Source organism: Solea senegalensis, linkage group LG13 (assembly GCF_019176455.1).
Source record: "Solea senegalensis isolate Sse05_10M linkage group LG13, IFAPA_SoseM_1, whole genome shotgun sequence".
Taxonomy (NCBI): domain Eukaryota; kingdom Metazoa; phylum Chordata; class Actinopteri; order Pleuronectiformes; family Soleidae; genus Solea; species Solea senegalensis.
In genome coordinates this window covers 10,352,862-10,375,390 of record NC_058033.1, presented here as the reverse complement: position 1 = coordinate 10,375,390, position 22,529 = coordinate 10,352,862, and the positions used below count along the sequence as shown (strand labels likewise).

Here is a 22,529-nt window from a genome sequence, read left to right as displayed (position 1 = left end):
ACTCAACAGGACTTAGAAGCAGGTTTTTATCAGCATGAATTTGGGCATTTATCCAAATATTTGTTGTTCTTTTTCTAACACTTTTAACAAGAGTTGAACGCAGCTTTTGGGGCACAATTAGGCGCCCAAAACATTAATTGTAATGCCGAATAAGCACTAGGAGTCAATTATCAACAGGTGACTCGCCAGCGTCACTACTTCATGACTCAACAGAGCGAGGCGAACGTGAACAGTTAACTAGCCGAAGAAGTGGACAGCAGGATAAGGGCGACAGCAATGGAAATAAATTTAACTGTACATTTTTCAAAAGCTCCTGCAAGACAGTCAGTAGTACTTTGGGACCTGATTAGACTAAATATAAACTGGACAAATCCTGGCTCAGGTTCCAGGCTTATTCTTATACAGAGAACCAAATGGACCTCTGGGGTACTGCAAAAGGTGGGCTAATGCAAACACCAGTGGGTTTTCGACAGTAGCTCCTCTGTTTTATGGAGAGAGATCATGACTCGAGCTCAGAAAGATACACCAGGAGGGGTTCATTAGGCCTTGGGATAAACAAAAAATAATAATAAAAAAAGAAAGGTTCAACAACTTTTTCACTTCTTTGAATCAATATTCAAAAAAGCATTTAAAGCTTGCAGATGATAGATTACAAGAACAACTTTGTTGTTTTTTACCACCTCAAAAACTGCCAGATCAGCACGAATGTTCATTTCTAACAAGAAATGGTCAACAAATTGAGTTGGTGTCTACTTTTGAATATTTAGGATTACTTAATTGATGACCACATCAGAATGAAACTCTTATTCGGATTTTATGACAGAAACAAGTCTTTTCTTTTCATCAATAAACCATTCATTCATATAATATGAGCGCTGACCCAAGTTTACTGGTTACTTGGAATTGAAACTGTTCCGCTGATCTACCCGTCACTGCACAGACAGGCAGAGACACAACTTATAAGCGGAGGTGTTTCCAGGGACTCAGATTGAAAGTGATAGCCTATTATATCTGTCGTTTTGTGAAATATTAGCTTTACAGAAGCTACTCCGCTGGCTGAAACTCTCGGCATGGTAGCTGATTTATTTAACATTACACTCACTGACTCAGCAGTCTCTCGTTTTGAAATTATTTAGAATCCATGAGGCAACTTTTGGCAGCAAGCTAGAGGAGCGCACTACATCGCTGTGCCTTTTTGTGGGGAGAACTCGTGTTCCAGTCATGGGCATCCAAAAAAAACATTAGGGGGTTATTAATGGTCCATCACTGGCAATACAATACAATACAGACAAAACAACACTGACAAAACCAGAGAAACACTTGTTGATATCTGCTCTTGCCCTTCATTAAATAGGAACGGCTGTCATCTTTTATTTCAGCCTATTTATTTTTAGCTCACCAATGGTGTTTTTCTCATGACAAGAATAAATAATGTTTTGGGTTGTTTTTGTTGAGACCGACTAAACGAATCATTATGAGAATAAAAAACAGAGCGACAGGGAAAAAAAAAAAGAAATTCAAACTCTCATCCGAGGTTTGAAAATAGAGAAAATGTGCTCAAGTGATTGAAATGATTGTTTGGCCTCGGCCGACTTGAGTGAACTGCAGCAGGGCGATCGTTAACTGCGTGCCATGGCGTGCCAACACATTTATAGCATGAATTACTTTTGATTGTGTGCTCTTAAATGAAATGAAAGACCGGCGCTGGCCCCCCTGAAGTAACACATTAGCGCTGCCAGCATACAGTATGTTGCTACTGACCGTCTTTCAAAGACTCAAATCCAAATTTTGTTCATGCTTATAGCATTTAAACTTGGGCTTATACAATCGGGATGTGCGATATGGTTTTAACGGGAGGGAGAACTTACTGTCAGCTTGCCCACAGCACTGCAGCAGCCCCTCGGTGTTGTCGTCTACTCCGTTGCCCAGTATCCGCCTCGCCGCACAAAACCTGTTCATAGATATAGATGATCCACATTAGTGCAGTTCAATAAAGTCATCAATGTTGGTGAGAAAGGAAAACTGAATGGTGGCATGTGACGAACTGTCAACAATGATGTCAAATATGGTCATAAATAACAGTAAATAAATAACTCTCTACCCAACACCATCCCAAACTAGTAGTTGCTGTTGATGGACACTCTGGTTGTGTGCGAAAGGGCCTTGTTGTGTGATCCGAAACACAGTTGCTTTTGTTTTGTAGCATTAAGCACTTTTAGAATCTGTTCGAATGTACTTTTCACAGAACTTGTAACAACCGTACAGTATGATGACACTTTCATTCGACCTACATTTAGTCCTTTATCCTGCAACTAAATCCCACTAAACACACTTCCCCAGTGTCACGTTATGTGTGAAAAACCTAGAGATTCAGCTCGAAATCCTCTCAGCGGTTAGTCGACTGTCCGTCTGTTTGGTCTGAGCCACACAGTGTCGTGGCACACATGCAAAAGATTTAAGTTCAGTCAAGCATTCAGGGCCGGACACCTGATCTTTCACTTAAAGCTCCCGCAGAACAGTGGGAGTGTGGCTGGGCCTCACAGCGGGCCGCGTATACCTCCAGCGATCTGCTAACACTGAGCCTCTGAAGGGATGGTATTTATCCAGAGCTGCACAGCTCAGCAGGGACTACTGTGTGTGTGTGTGTGTGTGTGTGGCAGGTAGCTACTACCAGAGGCCCTGTGAGGATGGGGGTTAGAATGAAAGGAGACTTAGAGCTACATCCACACAATAACTTTTTCATCTTAAAATGTTTGGCACTTGTGACGGTTACGCACTAAAAGTGGTTTAAAAGTTTGAAAATGCTGCTGACTTGTTCATGTTAACAAGCCATTTTCGTCGTGGATAGACTACCAGCCGTAAAGGAGATGCACCAGTATCACTTGATTTTGATTTTACTTCCCGGTTGGACTACAAATGAACCCTTTAAAACTTTAGCTTCTTCTTTTTTTGCTTATTTTAACCATAAAAGAGCCAAAAAAATGTCCTGTGAGCATTTTTCCAATAATAACTTTCAATATCTGGCAGTTATTTACAATTTACTGCATGTTAAAACAGTGTATTAACAATTTAAAATGAAGAAAAACACCACAAACATAAGATTTTAAATTAAATTTGAGCTTTGAAGATTGTCTCAGTTTTCAAAAACAGGCCGTAATAACTGTTCTTTCATTAATATAATGATTAGTTATTATGTTTATTTATATTTATGTGCCATGTCGCTTTCTTTCGATGTATAAAAAAAGAGAGTGATGGTCTTATACAGCATTTCAATACATTTATTCATGAGCGCTACAGTGCAATAAATGTATATGACGCCACGGTGTCCTGGAGGAAAAATTGAAATGTATTTCACCGTGTGTGTGTGTGTGTGTGTGTGTGCACTGAATCTTTCAATTCCCACACTGGTGATTGAATTCCGCCTTTCATAATTCAATAAAATGTTATTAATCCGGGGGAGGTAACCTAGCCGTAGCATTAATATTTTAACAATAAGAAAAAAGAAAGAAAAAAAAGCCGGAGCTCATGAAACTCGTGTCTATTAATGATGTTGAGCTCAAGGCCCGAGAATACGTCGTAGACGTGTTTAGGATGTAGTTTGAGTTCCTCTGCCAGACACCACCCCCCCCATTAGAAAACAGGGGATTTGGTTGAGAGCAATTCTTAGGTTTCTTTCATCCGCAAAGAAAACATTTTAGCCGCTCAGTAATCCTTCTCGAAGTCCTCCCTAAGCTCCAAGGGGCCTTCCTTCCTCGGCCATCCCCGCATCTGAGATTCTGGAGGTGCAGCACACACACACACACACGCCGCCGCTCGCCATCCCTCCATGACCCCTATGGGACCCTACTGACCTTCCTGTTGACGTCAAGAGTAAATCAGAGTGGGAGCCCGGGCAGCGAGGGGGCTCCCACTCAGGGGGCTGGAGGTCTAATCACCGTGTTCCTCACAAAAGCCACAGAGGAAACATTAGCATTCCTCAATCTGCTCACCATCACTCACTCACACCGCAGCCACTGCATGTGCACACAGGTACACACACACACACACACAGAGAGAATGAATTTACTTTCATTTTCTTCTACTTCACACACCTTTAGATGATGAAGACGTATGAAGCAGCAGTAGCAGACAAATATTGGACGTTTTTTTGAGTTCACTGAGATTTCTGAGATAACACTGTCGGGGCGGGGGGGAAGTAAGACTCGTGTCACTCGTGTTTTAGCATCTGTGCACTGGATCCCGGTACGTTTTGAAAATTGACTTTACTGATTATATTTCAATGCTTTGCATGAGCTCCCTGCTTTGCGGACCACTTCACAAAGCGTACTTTAGATTTCAGAAAGCCTTTGAAGCTTTTATTTGGACTTTATTTGGTGATTTAATTTGTATTTATTTGAATTTTTGTTCTTGAATTTTTATGTTTTGAACAATCTGAGAATTTCAAAGATCTTTGATCATTTCCTTTTACTAATAGCTATACCTTAACTTTTGTTTAGTAATCTCTACTTGAAAAAGACAATTATTAAGACTTAACATACAATGGCATTAAAAGATCACGTCTTGATTGTCGAACTGCTTCTGGAAACAAAGCTTTGGCAGCAAAACTTCTGCTTCTCCATCACTGTAAATTAAACATTTTGAGATGAGCAACTAATAATTGTCATTTTAAACCCTTTGCTGACAGAATGAGAACATTATTATTGAAATGTGCATTAGCTCAAACAGTGGGAGGGTGAGACCTTGCTCTTGGGTTACATTTCAGCTTTAATATGGCTGAAGGAATTGGACTCAGTTGTGCTTCTTGTGGAATGATTGTTTTATTGTTGCGCCGTGTACAACATTTGCTCATATCAATAATGGGATATGCTCCAATGCTCCAGGCCCCTCAGAGAGAATCTACTCTCATTTGGCTCATTTGATTCCGCTGCTCGCATTTGTGGCAAAGCAGGTTTGGAGGAGGCACAGATATGATTGAATATTCACAACTTCCTGCCTGAAACTTTCACTCAGATCGTGTGCAGGCTCGGTGCAGCAGAGAGAAGAATCCAGATGGATGTCTTTAAGATTCCCAAATCCTTGTCTTTTTCGCTAGCTTTGGGGTCAAGGTGTGAAGGGAGGACCAAAAGACCCATTTCCCACAATCCCTCCGCAGCTATAGCCCCCCAGCTGTTCAAGAGCTTCCATAACAACAGCTGCGCAGAGGTTTAGTGGTTCACGTTGCTATGACAACAGTGGGATCAATTGGTATGCACAGACTCTCAGTGCTAATAGCAAAAGTGACATTATGCCATAATTTCATTTCAATAAAACACAGGCACCTTTTTTTTTTCTTTTTTCTTTCCCTTTACCGCACTAAGATTCAGGAGGACATAAAAAAAGGAGTCAAATAATTAATTTTGCATGATAATGTGAGGAAAAGTAGCAGGAATCTCCCACGCACGCCGACAACCTCGCACTTCGAATTCATCCTTTGCAGATGAAGATTAACTTCGTGAACGGAATTATTGTTTTCCGAGCTCATACAATGGAGGCTAAATGAGTCCTCATGCCCGGCAGCTGCATGTGCCACAGATCAGTGACCGGCAGGATGTGTAACAATTAGAAATATTCCTGTTCTCCTGACAAACAGGATATCAGGTCACTTGGCCACCTGAGCAGTGAGGAATCAGACACTACGGGGGGGGAGGGGGGTAGAGATTTACACTATTGTACAAGAAGCAACCTTGGCCGTACATGAGGGCTATGTTTACACATGCGGGGACAATAGGATCTCAATACAAGGAGAGGTTACGGCCAAAGGAAAGGCTAACGTAAACTCATTGTGGAGCGGTCGCCTCTTTTCTCCCATGCATTCAACAGTTAGTAAGGAAAAAAAAAAAAAACACTCCCACTTCCCGCATAGCTCTTAATCCCAGCCAGCCCAACTTCAACCGTTTGAGGCTAATTCCCGGGAATTATGAGGAGCTCACAGCGACAATGGCAGGTACATTCCCACGGGTGTAACCGGAGCAGGTGTGGCGTCACCGTGGGGTTTTTTCGCCCGACGTTTAATGAGCATGCAGCTGACACAGGCAGCTGCGTCAGACAAAACACAGTACACACACACACACACAGTTTACACACATCAACCTGAGCACTTTTGTCCAGCTGTTACACACACACACACACACACACACACACAACTACATTTACAAACTTAAAGCATGACACACGGTTCTCTGACTCTGTGTCCGCGCCACTAATCGACTCCCAACTGAAAGCTGACATTGATCATTCCTCCTTGTCTGACAGAATATGATAGCCCCCAGTGAATGATTGTGGGGGAAACGGGGGGGCGGTGAAACAGGAATTAACTGCTAAAAATACCACTGCGTGATGAGTCAGGATGGATTGAGCAAACAAAAAGAGACCCGGCTAATTTCCTCCAGACTTTTGGAGGAGAAGTTTAAAAAACCTTAGCGTCACCAGTGGATTCTTGTCTTTAATGAATCAAGCAGTGCCGGGAAGAGAAGAAGAGAAGGGGGAATGTGCAGACGAGTGGGATAAAAAGAGATTATCCAATTGGAGGTTAATGATGTGAAAAAGAATCACAGGTTTAAAGAGAATAAAGGTGCAGGGACATTAAAGTGTTCTGTGATGTTGTTCAATGGCACCGAGATCCAGTGTAGTGTTCTCCTGTTAACGCCCTGGATCAACCTTTTCAACAGAGGATAAAAAAATCAAACACCAATGCAACACTTTTTTTCTCCACTATGCAATACAGGAAGAACAGTATATTTCAAACCGACACAACAAATGCATTAACAATAAATTTTCGAACATTCAAACTCGTCATCCGGTTCTAAAAACATGCAGCACTGTGAGATTGGCTTTGTGTGTGAGGACGACTGCAGCCATTTCAAAGCGAGGTGCCAACTGTGCGTCAAGAGGTGAGAGGGCAGCCGAGGGTCGACAAACCACTGCAAGTTTTGGAGACGGTGTGCTGCTAGACGTTCGGAGTCGATGGCGTTTTTCAGTCTGAACTCCGCCGACAACACGGTTGACAACATACGCTACAGAACTAACATCCTGTTTCTTATCCATCCTGACTATAGACCATCTATCAAAAAAACAAACTTCCTTAATGGGTTCCTTAGGAAGCCAACCAGCAAATGGGAATAAATTAAACAGCCACTAGGGGGCAAAAATAACACCATTAGGTCTAGAAATAGATGATAAATAGATGATAAATGATGGCACATATGAGTGTGACTGACAATCGGAGCTCAGCAGATTCTTATGTGACGTCCTGACCAGTCTGTCATCAACATGAACATACACATACTGTAGCTATGAAGTAAACAGGCCAGCCAGTGTGTGACAGAACCTGGCCTGGGGGGGGGGTCGTCCACACACAGCTGCCTGGCAACACGGAGACAGAGAATGAAAGTGTCATGCATCACGCTCCTTATGAGTCATCTGCACTCACTGAGTGAGGAAAACGCCATAAAAGTGTCAAAGCTGAGCACAATTACATCAGTCAGTCAGTCAGTGTACGGAGAAACACCTGATATCTCAGCTTCAGCTGGCAGCTGAGCAGACGTGCTGCATTATGGGACTTGATGTGCCATGACGTGGCGAGATGAAAACCGTCGTTATAAATAACAGATTAGAGTGTACAGATATCACTTAAACGCAGGAGGGGGACAGTGACAGCTGAGTGTTACGCGCAAAGGACGGAGAGGGACGGAGCCTTTTCGTCCATACTTTGTGTTCATCCCGTCAGTCCTTGTGCCGGGGAGCTTGCAATGAGTCCAATCAGTCAGGAAAAACGGTGTGTTTGGGCAATTAAAACTGGGTCGGAGTCAATCCCAACTGACCTAGGGCCAAAAGCGGGGTACAACCTCGTCAGGTCGCCAGTGTGTCGCAGTCTTCAGTCCGTCGACTGTTTTTCTGGATTCATGGATTAGTTGTTTGTTCCAGAAAATGTTTCGGCTGTCTTTCCCAAAACACTGAAGTTGTTTTGTCCACAAACACAAATGCATTCAGTTTGGATGATCGCTGTGTTCTGTGGAGCAAAGACGCCAGAAAATGTTCACATTTGAGCGGTTTGTTATAGTGACTCAATGGAATATCAAATGTAGTTTGACGATTCATTTAGGAATGGGTCAATAATTGATTCATGGTTGCAGTTCCTGTTAAACATATAATCACCCTAATTCACAATGTTGTGAATACAAAAAAATGGATCCTATTTTAAAACACTGATGAAATCGGCATTTACTGCTTACAATAAACTACTAGTTGTACTTTATGTCAAAATTAATCTTCTTATTATTCTTTTTTTGTGTGTTTTAATACAGTTGGCACTACTGCCTTTGTCTTCCATAGGGAATTAGTAAAGAATAGCCCCTCTACTATTATTATTATTATTATTATTATTTCGTTGAGAGCCCAAAAAGCAACAACATTATACTTTTTGTGCAAACACAAAGAAGATCTTCAGTTGAAGACAATCTTTGCGACACGAATCCGAGCGGCCGCACAATCTATCATTTTCATGAAGTCATTCATATACGCAAGTAGTTTGGGTTTTTGTTTTTTCTCTCCCGTGAATTTACAGTAAACACTCTCTTATTGTCTGGACAAGAAACAAGCACAATGGACTTGGCAGAGAGAGCTGAGGCAGAACAGACAGTGAGGAATTCCCCATCAGTGTCTGAAGCGAGCTAACCTTATTTCTTTTCTTTTTTTTTCCTTCTTTCCGACTCTGGCCTCCTGGTGAGAGCCCAGAGGAAGAGCGTTAACTCTTTCGCCGACGTGCTGCTTCAGCTGTTCGCTGACGTTCCCGGTGTCTGCCGTCCCCTCACAATAACGCGCTGTGTCCCCGTGGACTGAGCCCGCAGAATTTACTGATTCTCACGTATTCTCTCTGAAGTCTCAGCTGTGCCTTTTCACACGTTAGAAATGCACCACTTATTTCACGGGCCCCCTCAGCTCTATCGCCCGCGCAGTTAAATACAAAGTGCTTTTCCAAGGCAGAGAGCGGCGTCTTTAAATTTAAAGGTGCTCTGCCATCTGTATTAAATGTCTGGCGCTTTACATACTGACCGCAGGGGAGGAAGGACAGCAGTGCGTCAGTTCGCGGAGACACAGAAAACCGAGGAGAATGGAGTATATGTGAATATGTCTGCGTTGAAGATGGCGGTTGCAAACTGTCCCTCACCTCTTACCATATACCTTTTTATTTTTTGGGAGATATTTGTCATGTTTCTGTTTTTTCTGGTTTTCACCCCATTTTTAGTCTTTGGCCTTTGACCTCGTAGGAGATGTTGATTTTACCCATATTTATTGTACCACTTGTGTTGTTTTCATATATTTCATTGTTTGTTTAATTGTATGTTTTTAGATCTTTTTGGTCTTATGTTTCCATATTTTATCTTTATCTGACGTACAGCACTTTGTTTCAGCTGTTGTGATTTATGAATAAAGTTGGATTGGATCGGAATTTCCAACCCAGTTGCCAGGATCATACATTACCATTCAGCAACCAAAATGACATATTTACATGTTCAAACACGTGCATATCAATGTGCTAAGTGTTTTAAACCACTCGAGATATTTTAGTGGAAATGAGGAAATAAGAGAGACCCTAACTACTGTATTGACGGTGGTGATGACGGTGGTTAGGGCAAGGAAAAGATCTGGTTTGGTCTCTAACCAGTCCTCAACTGCAGCCTGCTGGTTGGACATTGTCTCCTAGACAACGCCAACCCTGATGTAGAACAAACCGGTTTAAAATGTAATTTATTCCTGCCGCTATCAGTCTTCTAAATTGCTCTTAAATGTGATTCTGTGTTTATTTTATTGTTGTGTTGTGGTTACTCAGTGATGTTTATGTGTGAACCAAATTGCCACTTGGGAATAATAAAGATACCTAGAACCTGGATCCTTTAACCCCTTCAACTCCAGTTGACAATTATTATTTTTCGCACATAGGATAGGAATATTTTTGGGGAGATTTAAAAATGATAAAAATAGACATATAAATCATGTGTTTTCCCAACGGACCACTGATGTTAAATCCTTTGTATAAACGTTGTTATGCGGTAACTGCAACCGCTATATGATTTAAGAAGTAAGTAACTGATCTCGGTTAGTAGTTTTGCTTTTTTTTTTCCTCCTTCTTAATGTTTCGGGTGTTCATTACTCGGTGACACACACATCACTGTGGGACGCGTCATGCTCTTTAAAGCTTTGAGTCAGTTTCATTTTCCTCTGGCACACAAAGTGAAGTGTAATCTCCGCAGGCAGCTGTTCACATCACACAGATCTCCAGCTGTTGTGAACTTATTAACGCTATGTAAAATGGCTGATCAAGGCCTTCATTCGAGGGTTTTACTGTGGGGGGGAAATTTCCTCAGTGCCGATAATTACTCTTTCCAAACATACCCTAAGTTTCTTTCTCGCGTTCTGCTCGCATTGCCGATTTGACAAACTTGGATTTCCAGTAAACGCTTGTTGATGTTACTCCGCCTGGAGGACAGTTGTAATGTTCATTAACGCTGTTTACATCTTGTTTTTTTTAGAAGGCGCAGTATGCAACATTCAGCCCTAAAAGAATACATTTACAAATAAATACACCAGTGTAATACTTCCCAGACAGGGTCAGGACCCCAGACATAGGTTTCAGGGTAGGAACTTTTACTGAATGGGATAGTTCAGGTTTATACAGAGTCATATGAATACTACCTGTTTGAAGTGAGAGAGACCGGAGCAGGATTTACCATTGTTTTGATGTGAACGGGGACAGCTGAGAAAACATGTTGTGACTCTGTGAAAGCAGCCCCAACTAAGAAAATAGACATATATTTTAACTGCATGCTATAGAAAGAAAGGAATGAAGATATTTCTGAAAAGAATGAAGATATTTCTGAATGTAAACAGTGTGTGTCATCTTTGCTAACAGGATTCTGTGTCTCAATTTTTCAAACATACTGTCCCTATTCTAGTAACACATTACATTACATGTCATTTAGCAGACGCTTTTATCCACAGCGACTTACAATGGAATTGAGTACAATCAGCCAGGGGTGGAGTCGAACTTGCGACCATGATATCTTTCGCACACAGAGTACCGGTCTTAACCACCGAGCCAGTTGACCCCTGATACGAAGGTAAATGCTAATTGGAGAAGTATTCCTTTAACTCTGTCTACTGGACATAACACACACTGTCAATCCCCCTCCAAACTACCCCTTTAAGATTTATAAGTCTAAGTTTTGAATAAGTCTAATTAAATTAACTTATTCATTATGACATCAGAGTTGTCATGTTGTAGGTCTCTGGATAATCTCTGTAGATATAAGTAATAAGAAGTATGTGTGTTTTATGATGTCCATTTGTATTTTTCTAAGTATATACATTAAATGTGTTATTTATGTGTTTCTCTCTCCCTAAAACGACTAAATAAATAGTGCTAACTGCGGTGCACGTCGAAGTAACACGGACCATGCTATCGCCGCGGAATCTTTCCAGTGCCAGCATGGAGCACTTGACCAAAACCACAAAACCACTTAGGACACAAGGATGATTTCACTTAGAGGATATAGTCTGACCAAGCAGGCTGCCCTCCTTCAAAAGCTCAACAAACAAATCTGACCCGCGATCAGCACTATCACATTTCACACTCCAATTTGCACCACAATGACTCTGTAGCAATGCCAGAGCAGTGCCAGCAGGGAGATGGGCACACACATACCACCACGGGTATGGAGACCTTGACCGGAGGAGAGCGGCAGAGGGGAGGGGAGTGGAGTGGTGGGATGGAAATCTTTCTCCACTCTCTCAGCGAGAGACAGGAGACATGACACTGCACCGCCTCCGAGCTGCCACATTTATCCGCATGCACGGCGGCCCGGCAGCTGTTTGGATCTCGCTTTTAGCACAGAACCATCATCACTCTCCGCAGATAAACCTTTATGAAGTTACACAGGGAGTGGGAGGTGTTTTTTGTGGGCGCGTGACTGCATGTGGTATTTGCTTACTCTTTTAAACGATACCTCTATAGTCTCTGATCATTTAATTCTCCTCTAAACTTTGCTTTTAATTCCCCCGAGATGCTTTGTCAGACATTTGCTCGCAAATATTAATTTTTCTTGATCATTTTTTAATTTTTTTTATTTAGAAATAGCGTGGGTTACGTGAATGACTAATGTATCTATCGAGACTCGGTGGGAATGATTTGCCCTTACATTGTCATGCTGTGTTTGTGAATAGATAGATAGATAGATAGGTAGATAGGTAGATAGATAATCTACATTACTGCTAATTTGAACATCATGTTGAAGATTCACATTTCCTCTATTTATACACTGCACGTAACTTCTCACTGGTGTTCAATAAAGTCCTTTTAATGAGGTTGTAAAAATTTAAGCCACCGCATTTTGAAAAATCCTTATGCCGTTCACACTCACCGTCAGCGAAGGCATTGCAAACTGATCTGGGTCCTGATTGGCTGCCCTATTTAAACTAGGCAACTGAGAGGTTTCCAAGCAGGGCAGCGTTAAACTGGAAATGCATCCAACAGCACGTTCGCCTCTGTGAATTGGAAGAGCAGCAGTTCTCTGCTCCATATGTACTTTAACTCATCCGCCGACAGAGCCGCTCGTTACAGCGATTCAAAACAAAAAAACGATGACATACAAGACCTTTGAAATGAGTGCCAAGTACAACAGTTGTTAAATTTCAGAGTGCCAGAAATTCCTTCTAAGTAAATTAATTGACTCACATCGCAAATTTTAATATCCCCTTTCACAACGTGCAAATTGGTTTGTTGTTTTATTGCCGTGCTAAAATCAGGGGCCACTTGTGCATCGCACAAGATTGCACACATTTCTGTTCTGTAAAAAAAAGAAAATCTGTGAATCCTGTCACATTTATATGATAAAATAATACTTAATTCTAAGTTTTATTAGAAAAAGTGATCCACACATTGATCACTATTTCTCATGCATGACTATAAAACTTTGAGTACAACTTTGATATATTGATATATGCACCTAATGTGGGGGTTGACAATGATTCACTTACAATAATTATCACATTTAACTAGCTTTAATAGCATGATTATTCAGTATATTAATATAATGCATCGCAAACCCACGTAGAATCTCTGCTAATGTACAAAAAAAGAATAATTAAGTGACATTTATTGTAGATCTGAAACAATTACTCGATTATTAATCGATGACCAAATTAATAGTCAACTATTTTGATGACTGTTTAAACGTTTTGAAGCTTTTTTTCATGATTCTGATTGTTTTAGCTTCTAAAATGTGAGTATTTTCTTCATTTCTTTGCTCCAGATAACAAAGAAATCATTGAAACTGAACCACTGATCAACATTTTTTCACATATTTTTAACATTTTCAGACATTTTCTCAATTATTCGCGGATTGACAGATTAATCAATTATGAAAATAACTGCTAGCTGCAGCTCTAGTTTATTGACAGCTATAAGAAACTCCGACAGATTTTATCGTGATAATCTTTTTGGCCATGTAGCCAAGCCAGAGTGGACGCTGGTATCCACAGTAGAAGACAAAAAACCTGCTGGACTAAATGCAACATCTGTGGTTTGGATTGGACGACACACAGCTGCCAAAGTCAGGTAACGTACAGGTCCGTCTTTTTTTGATGTGTCTCCTGCATGCAACCCAATGTCTGCTCTTTGCCCGTAAATCATAAAGTGACGTATAAATTACAAGGTACATTTCACTACAGAAGGAAAACAGACATTGTGGAAGTGAATATACATGTAAACACACGTTTAATACAGTCAACGACTGGTATTGCTTGTTGGCTGATATTAAAAGCTGCATCTCCCACTTTTCAGGAATGACTTTCTTGAACAATGCCGTCTTTGAGAGAGAGAGAGAAAAAGCACTTATCGTGGCACATATCCCAACATGCTAATTACCCCACACACAGTTTGAGTTCATTTATTATGCATGAAATAATCTAATATGATGACTGTGATAATTATGCGCACAAAGATAAGATAAAAGAGTAGTAACCAATTATGGCGCAGGAGTTGGGAAAAGTAATTATTCTTTGTAGTGGAAAGAAGTCTTGGTTTGAAAAAGAGGGTTTTTTTTCTCTCCCCCTTCTCTCCCCCCCCCAGCTCACAGTGGCGCAATTACCATGTGGAATCATGCCTGCACTGCTTGATAATGTTTCAGCTATATTTTCTTGATTAAGCGTACAGTGACGCAGACACTGCACAGGCCTTTATCACTTTAAGCATTTCACTGAGTGATTAATTGGAGAAAAAAAAAAGAAATCAATAACGGTACACAACCTGCTTGGAAACCGTTTATGAAACAGCTGCTCTCCGCATAAGCTCACTTACAGCAGCAATATGTCTGTTATGATAATTGTGCGTGCCCACTCCCCGAGCCTCCTCGCACACTCCAGAAATCTGACATGTTTACATTACGACTTGAAAGGCAACACGACTCAATGCCTCGGGTCTTGTCGGCGGCAGCAAATCAGAGAGGACACTAAAGTGAAGAAGTGGTGCTTGTAAATTAGAAGCGTGTTGCAGAGTCATTAAATATTACCACTTCTAAAATCAGAGCCCGGTGTGCGGTTAGCCCGCACTACTGTACAAACATACTTAACACAGCGCTGCTTTCTCTCACAAATTACACGCCTGCCACTGCAAATTGCTCAAAAAACAGAAATTCCACAGTGACTTGGACTTTTCTGTGACTGTTTGGTTATGTCGGGGTGTTGTTGTAAATCAAACTTTTGTGTGATGGGAGTGTGGTGACATGAAAAACCAACTTTAAGCAGGGCAAAATGTACTTTAATGTGCAATTTCCTCGCAGGGGTGGACAGAAAGGTTCCATGGCTGCTTTTGGAAACTTAAAAAAAGAGAATGTGCAAATAAAACAATGGATAACTGTGTGGAACTGTGTGTGTGTGTGTGTATATATATATATATATATATATATATATATATATATATATATATATATATATATATATATATATACATATACACAGTATATACACAGTGTAAAAACTACACAGATAAGGATTGGTTTGTGGTCATTTGTGAACAAAGTTGGAAGCTGCTCTCGAGCGAATGTAATTGTCAGTTTGTTGCACATGTGGGTTTCCTGTCACCAAAGAAAGAACCCCTGAACTGCAGTTTAACAGGATTTCCATTGTTATATGTTGTTTCACGTGATATCCAGGGAATTTTCAAGCGACCTGGAGGCCCTGTAAACCACCAAACCACAAATCAGAAGTGATATTTAGCATTAGTTTGGACTTCAGGATTTAAATTGTACTCTAGGGGTGGGTCAAAAAGGTTTGGTGATGTACTGTATCGTCCTCCTTCCTCGGGCAATACGATAATCGATATGCGAGGGCAAATATCAATATTTTAATAAACAAATGTAAGCGCTCTAAGTACAAAGTGTCTCCTCACAGCCGCCCTGCTCAAATGAATGAGGGAAAGTTGGGCAGAAGTTACCTGGCTGAATAAGAGGGAGTTAACAGCAATGATAATGGCGGAGAAAGCTATGTTAAGAGATGTCCCATCCACGTTTGAGACTTTTGTCTATCGATGTGGTGAATAAACAGAGAAATCCTGCACTTTTAAATTTTCACAGACGTCTTGTTTTCTTCACGTAGACAGATATCGCGGCGCATCTCCATAGGATTGTCTTGCAATACCGTTGTGTTGCGATATTACTGGTATCGTGGACCATGTATCGTGTCACTAATCGTGAGGTACTTGTACTCGCACATACCCACTGGAGGCGTCATATGTTGCTATACTGCAATCTGCATGTAGCAGACGTTGAGAGTTGTCAGACACGACGCGGACAAAGCAGACTCCACGTCGTCATCACTTGAGCAACATTAGCAGAGTCTTGCTACAAAGTCAGCAATGACAGACACTACTTTGCTAACCTACCACCCAGCATCCGGCCCGCCTACTGTCAAGATGGTGTTAGCATTGAATTGACAACCAGCCATTGTTTCTGCTGCTGCACATTAAACTAATTTATTCAGTATAACACAATGTCATTCATCACAATCGAATTATTTCCCTCCTCCTCATACCTTCACATTATCTTTTGACTTACAAATGCATTAAATGTGCTTCACGGTTCCAAATTTACTGTTGCGTTTGGCAGCAAGAAAGTGCCTCTATTGTGGGACCATGGTGTTTTTTCACTGTGGGCTAATGTAATCAGCTGTTCGTGGGGTCCTCGGGCATTTGCCTGCGTTGCTTCTGCAGATTAGTCATGGAAGTGAGAATCGTGCTAGTTTTGTTTAAATGAAGCGTGACATGTTTGATCTAACTGACCTTACTTTGCCTTACACATGCCTGCAATGTGACTCTTGCACGCGTCAGCAACATTAAGATGACTATTCTTTTGTGCGGCCCAAATTATAAACAAGTGCCACATTTGTACATTTTCTAAAAGGAGGGTCATCTTACTGACTATCTAACTAAAACCACATTTAAGTGACTCCGGAGTACACACGTTATCGTCGGTATTTGGAATCAGGAAACCTCTGTCTCCCATTACCCAGTCCCAGCCTCCTCTGGACTGTTGTAGTTGACTCATGATAATTACTTACAGACTCTACGCTCTGGGCAAAACAAGCTACTTTGAGACCAGTGAACAACAGAGGACAGCTCACACTCACTGTACCGATTCATTTCTAACAGGACTGCCAGGTTGTCAAACTCACACCGTACAGCTGCGCAGTAGTAAACACGTTTTGATGAAGATGTTGATCCGGGCAGTGTTTTCAAAACAGAAAGAGACAAGAGCGCGAGGTTTTCAAAAATGAAGCTTTAAAAGACAAAGCGCCGTGCTCTGCATGTGCTCTGCATGTGCTCTGCAGCTTTAAAAGTGAGGTTAATGTCGGAGGCACTCACGTTTCCTTATGCGCTCTCAGGAAAGTCATAATGTTCTGAATGTAATGAAGTGGAGAGAGGAGAAAGCAAGGACGGCGAATGCAGCCAAAACAGCCGGCACAGACCACGTGGCTCGTCCGGACAGCCGATGTTCAGAAATAATCACTCCACGGGTGTGATTCTGCACAAATGGCTTTTTCATAGACGTGTTAGTTTGGATATTAAGCTGTGTCCTTTACATCCAGGGAAAAAAAGAAAAGAAAAGAAAAGGAAGTGCATTTACCGCGCTAATGAACTTCCCCCTGTAAAACTGTGTAGACCATTACGGTAATTCACTACAGCCGCAACAAAAACAAAGGCTGCTTTAACAGGAGGTTTGCTTAAAATTTACACAACAGCACAGATGAACCGACTTCACTGACAATTAATATGAATTTCAACATGATTCACAGTAAACGCAACCAAGGTTTAAAAAAGAGGCGTACCGTGCGCTCCCGATAATATAAGTGTCAATAAAACCAGTTATAGACTTGTACTTTGCTTAAGAGGTGACAAATACACCATGTGCGAGTATTTATACGCGGTAACAACACAGGAACTCCGTATAAATGACAGATGGCGTCAGGCGTAAGTGATTCGATTTCACTTCCTGACTCGTGCGCGTGTGTGGTTACGTTTAAGCATCAAAAGAAATCAGAAACGAGCTCAACATGAGCGCCATCTTTCTCTTCTGTTTGGTCATACTACAACAATATGATGTGTCGTCAGCTGACTTAACTTAACACTGAAATACAATGTTCACAATCATTTTATATACTTAACAGTAACAGTAACACATCATGGGGAATTAGCAGCTTTTTATGTCAAAAGCGACCTGCCAACAGTTGTATTACAGTATCAGGGCATTTTAGAATCATCTGGGCACTGTTATGAATCCAGCACTGAGACATCCAAGAAGCTATAAGACTTAATGAAATATTATAGTGGAATAAAACAGTGTGGTCCTCCTTGAATATTTTAAGAGCGACAAGTCCTGTGAAACACCATAAAAGATGAAGCCTTCCCCCGGAAAAAAAAATGAAATGCACTTTGACTGAAGCCTGTGCTGTCATAAAATCATGGCACTTTTATGGCAGGGGACAGGACTACATAAAGGAAGTCATTTGCAGCTAATAAGAGCGATCACTAAAAAGCATTAGGGCAAATTATTCTGTCCTTGCCACAGTGTAGTGCTTTCACTAAAGGCTGTTGATAAGCTGCTGTTTCAACCGAGAACTTATTCACTGACAAGTGTTTCATGGCCTGCCTGCGAAGACCACTCGGAGATTAACAGCGAGGGTATACAAATGGATTTGAAGAGAGACACTTTTTTTGGACATTTTTTTAATGTCAAAATAAAAGAGCAGCTCCGGGACGAGTGAAAATATTGTCCTTCAGATCAATGGTGTCCTGCAGTGCAATAGGCTGAAACATTCAGATGAGATGTGAGTGGCAGAACACTTAAATAATATCTTTGGAGAGGATTTTGAATAATGGAGCCGCGCTCCGGTAAATAGCCTTTGGAGGTCACAACTTTCAGCGCGGTTGCATTTCTACTCTGAAGTGCTGGCGACTTCAATACCACAACCAATAATCAAAGAGGGTTTGAAAAGGCTTCAGAGAGGATAATTTTTCATCTCTGCTGCACACTTTCTGTGTGTCACCTTGTATCACCAAACCTGTCTGCAGCTCCTCTCTTTGTTAATACTTTCCATGCTCGTAAGCCCCGCCCCCAATATTTAAGAGGGTTTATTGCCGTTTTTTTTTTTCCGTGCAGGCTCTAACAGAGACCAAGTAAAGTCAGAGACAAAGCACCTACATCAATTTTACTAGAGCAATAAACCAACGATGACAGAGTAGGGCAAATGCCCCGCCCCTTCCCCCCAGGAGCCAATCATCTACTTTGTAGCACAATACAAGCTCCCACGGCTGACGTCAGGCAAGAGTCGCAATCAAAACAACGCCATTTTGGCAGGAAGCCTTGTGGCACAGAGACCTGGAACACAGACACTGTAAAATACAGACAAACCAACGACATAAATTCTACTGGAACAATCCATAACGCCAATGATGACGGAGTAGGGCAAATGCCCCGCCCCTTCTCCCCAGAAGCCAATCGTCTACTTATAGTAGTAGAACAACACAGCTCTGGTGGCTGACGTCACACAACCTGTCATGCAAGAGTCGCAATCAAAACAACGCCATTTTGGCAGGAAGCCTGGTAGTTCAAATCCATAGCAGGCGTTCCAGTTTTGGAAAAGCTTTTTCCTGCCACCAAAAGGCAATTTAATTTATAGTGTGGACTAGTGTGTAAAAGTTAGTGCCATCTAATGGTGAAACTTTTTTTCACAAGTACATCAGAGAACTTTCTCTACGTTTACTGTATTAGTAATTAGTTTTCAATATGTATATGAAATTTGCTTTCATTAGTATTTATACTAGTTTGCGTGGCTGAACTAGGTTGAAACTTAGTTGAAAATAGCTTGTGTTGACGTGCACTCGGCTGTGAAGTTGCAACTTTTGTCATAAGTTGTCTGAGTCATGGTGGAGAGACAACAGCTTTCCTGCTGGCAGCGGCACTGCAGTGGCGGTGGGGGGCGGTGGGACAGCTGCTACTCTACCTGCAGTACAGAAAGACTTGATGTTTAAGTTGAAGACAGTTCAACTAATTGTACAACAGCAGTTTTGCTAAAAGCAACCTGCAGTTGACAAACATAAATTCGTATTTGGAACGATTTACGGTCAACGGATAGTAGAAGTATACCACTGTGGGAGATAATGGTGCTTTTATTCCTTTTCAAAAGGAAGCACACATCGGCAGCGACACAGTGCTTGGGTTGGGATTTTCTGTGCTACGATCTGCCGCTGAATCCAAATCAACCATCATGTTGAACCTCGTCCAGCTCAGCTGTTACCAGGACTCTCAAATATAATAAGTTCAGGATTTACTGGCAGGCTTCACATTTCTCTGTGTGAAGCTCCACTCATTTATTAGGATTATCTACGTTCTACCAGAGATAAGAAGCAAAGGCACAATGAGGTTTGGGAGTCTTGTTAAAGGTCTCTAAATACAGAATATATAATAAGTAGTTGCTAATTTGATTTGGTGCTTGATCCTCAAATAACAAGCGCTGGCGTCTATAAATAACACGTTTTAATTGCTTTTAGTGCAGAAAATAATGAAATCAAAAGCAATTTATACCAACAGTATGAACACTAGAGACAAAAGAGGATGTGACTACAAGAAAAAAAAATGATGTTTTGCTTTACTGTAAACAATGGGAAATGCTGCATTTGTACATTCTGTAAAGAAAAAAAAGGGGGTTGAACGTTACTATGGCACTTTTGTGGGTTCTTTTGCGGACATTCCAGTGTGTTTTAGGCCTGGAACATTATGAAAAGGAGGTTGTGATATTATAGAAACCACAGCCAGGCCACCCTGTGTCATAAAAAGTAAGTTCCCACACAATTAAGCTGCAATCTTGAATTAGATTATTTAAGAAGGGGTGTCAAACTACAGTTTGAGACCGGGTGACGAAACAGTGCGCGGGTTCAGCCAAAAGCACCAAAAGCAATTAAGACACAGCTGTACTGATACACACATCTGTAGATATGAACACCACAACACTTTCTGTGTCACAGAATACCATACAAGCCTCGACTTCTGTTTTTTTGGTTTGTTTGTCCACTTGTGCTTCATCGGGGGTAAAACTAGAGGCAGTTTATTTATGTATGCTTTATGTTTATTTGGCTATATCTGAGCTCGTTTGTGTGCTTTTTTTGGATACATGTTGTATTTTCGATTTTTCCGTTTTGCAGGTCACCGTTTCGTTTGTTGTAATACATAAATAAAAATAAATAAATAAAAGCGATGATTAAAACACGACTCAGAGATATGGCCTCACAAATAACAATACGATCCCGACAACTGGGCTGGCGGCTTTCTTCCACGTTGTCTTTAAGATGCATTCTCAGCCACAGCAAACACGGGTATCTGCGTGTGTGCATCCTGCTGGTGAAACAACAGAGCCATATTTGACTCCTCCATTCTATGCAGCGACTTCGACTGGGTTTATGGAATGTGTCCCTGCTGGGTTTTCATTTCCTCCGACTGGAGGAAAAAAAAAGAAAAGAAGAGGAAAGCAATCAGAGCACTGATGCTAAAATCATTACCTAATGACTAAAGCCTTTGTATGACTTCCTCCATGCTGCGACATTCATTGTTCAAACGCTCGTCTCGTATAATTGTGTGGAGAGGAGCGTTTTCTGAAAAGTTTGTTGGAGGACCGTCTTCGCAGGGCAGGTCTGTCCAGTCAATCACTTTAGGACTTCTTCATGGAAACACTGTGAAGTGTTTCTTTTCAAACGCAGGATGTTCGACGAGCACAGACACACCGCGATGGCGTGTTGCTGTAATCACGCAGCACAAGATGTGGCGCTGTTTTGTTTCAAACGACATAGGATCACCCTGACATATGTCCATTGATTTCCTATACAACTGTGTTAACATGAGAGGGAATTGCGGGTGCATTTATTAGGTGCTATTGGTTTTTTTTTTTTTCCTTCCACGTCCAACAAAGGAATTGTATTTCAGAGTCACTTCCTCACGTCTGTGCTGTAAATTGTGAAGTACAATTCTTTTCCAAACTTGTTAAACCACCGCAGCCCGCAACGCCACATGCATTTTCATGACATCTCTATGTCCTCGCCGAAAAACAAAAGCTCCGTGATGTTGACAGTATAGAGGATCATTAAATTTGCCTGCTGCTCCTCTTGGAGCATAAATCAAGCCAATCCATCTCTCCCTGACCCAGCTCCCTGGTGGCTCACTTAGGGCCGTGCCAATGCAGCACTGGCTGAGGAATGAGCAAGGGTAAGCATGCAAGGGGCTGTGCTTAAGCTGCGCCGTCTGACGGAATAAACAGGCCTCCACCGCGTCTGGAGAGCAATAGGGATCAAGCGGGCTTAGTGGGCATGACCAGAGAGGACCCAGAAAAGGGCCAAAGTATGCAACGCAACACAATTGTCCTCAGGGTTGCTGCACTATTGAGCAGGAGGAAAACCAGCCAACTTCACTTTGTTCACATGCCGCAACCCTCCCAAACAGGGCCTAGATGCACTCCGCTAAGGACTACCGGCGGACTCAAAAGCCCTGTGAATAATTCTTGGCACTCTATTTTTTAAGCCTGATTTAAGAAAATGGGTTGAAATACAATTTAACTTAAACAACTTAAATACAATTTGGACACATCATACTCTGACCGGCAAGAGAAGAAAGCCGGCAAAGTGAGGCCTTGTGCTGCGCGTGACATTTGAATAAAGAGAAAATGCAACGGTATGCATTTCATTCCAAAAATATTGGGTTGATTTTTTTTTTTTTTAAAGGAATGTGTAAAACAACATTTCCTAAAGTTAAAGGGGGGTTAAAGTCATTTAAATAAATAAGCTTTCATTATCACATTAATAGGAATTAACATGGATGATAAAACGTGTTATTTGACTTTTTTTTTCCAATCTTGCTACCGAAACCCTTCCTTTGCAGAGTTTTCTAATCCTGTTT

General features: G+C 41.4%; 1 protein-coding gene across 2 annotated transcripts in view; it reads right to left on the bottom strand.

Moving 5' to 3' along the window:
* pknox2 (pbx/knotted 1 homeobox 2) overlaps positions 1-22,529 on the bottom strand; it is an 81,321-nt gene that overhangs the window by 55,865 nt on the left and 2,927 nt on the right. For both annotated transcript variants that reach the window (XM_044042527.1, XM_044042529.1), the window contains exon 2: positions 1,869-1,951. The gene's annotated coding sequence lies outside the window, so the exon portion shown is untranslated. The remainder of the gene's footprint in view (positions 1-1,868; positions 1,952-22,529) is intronic.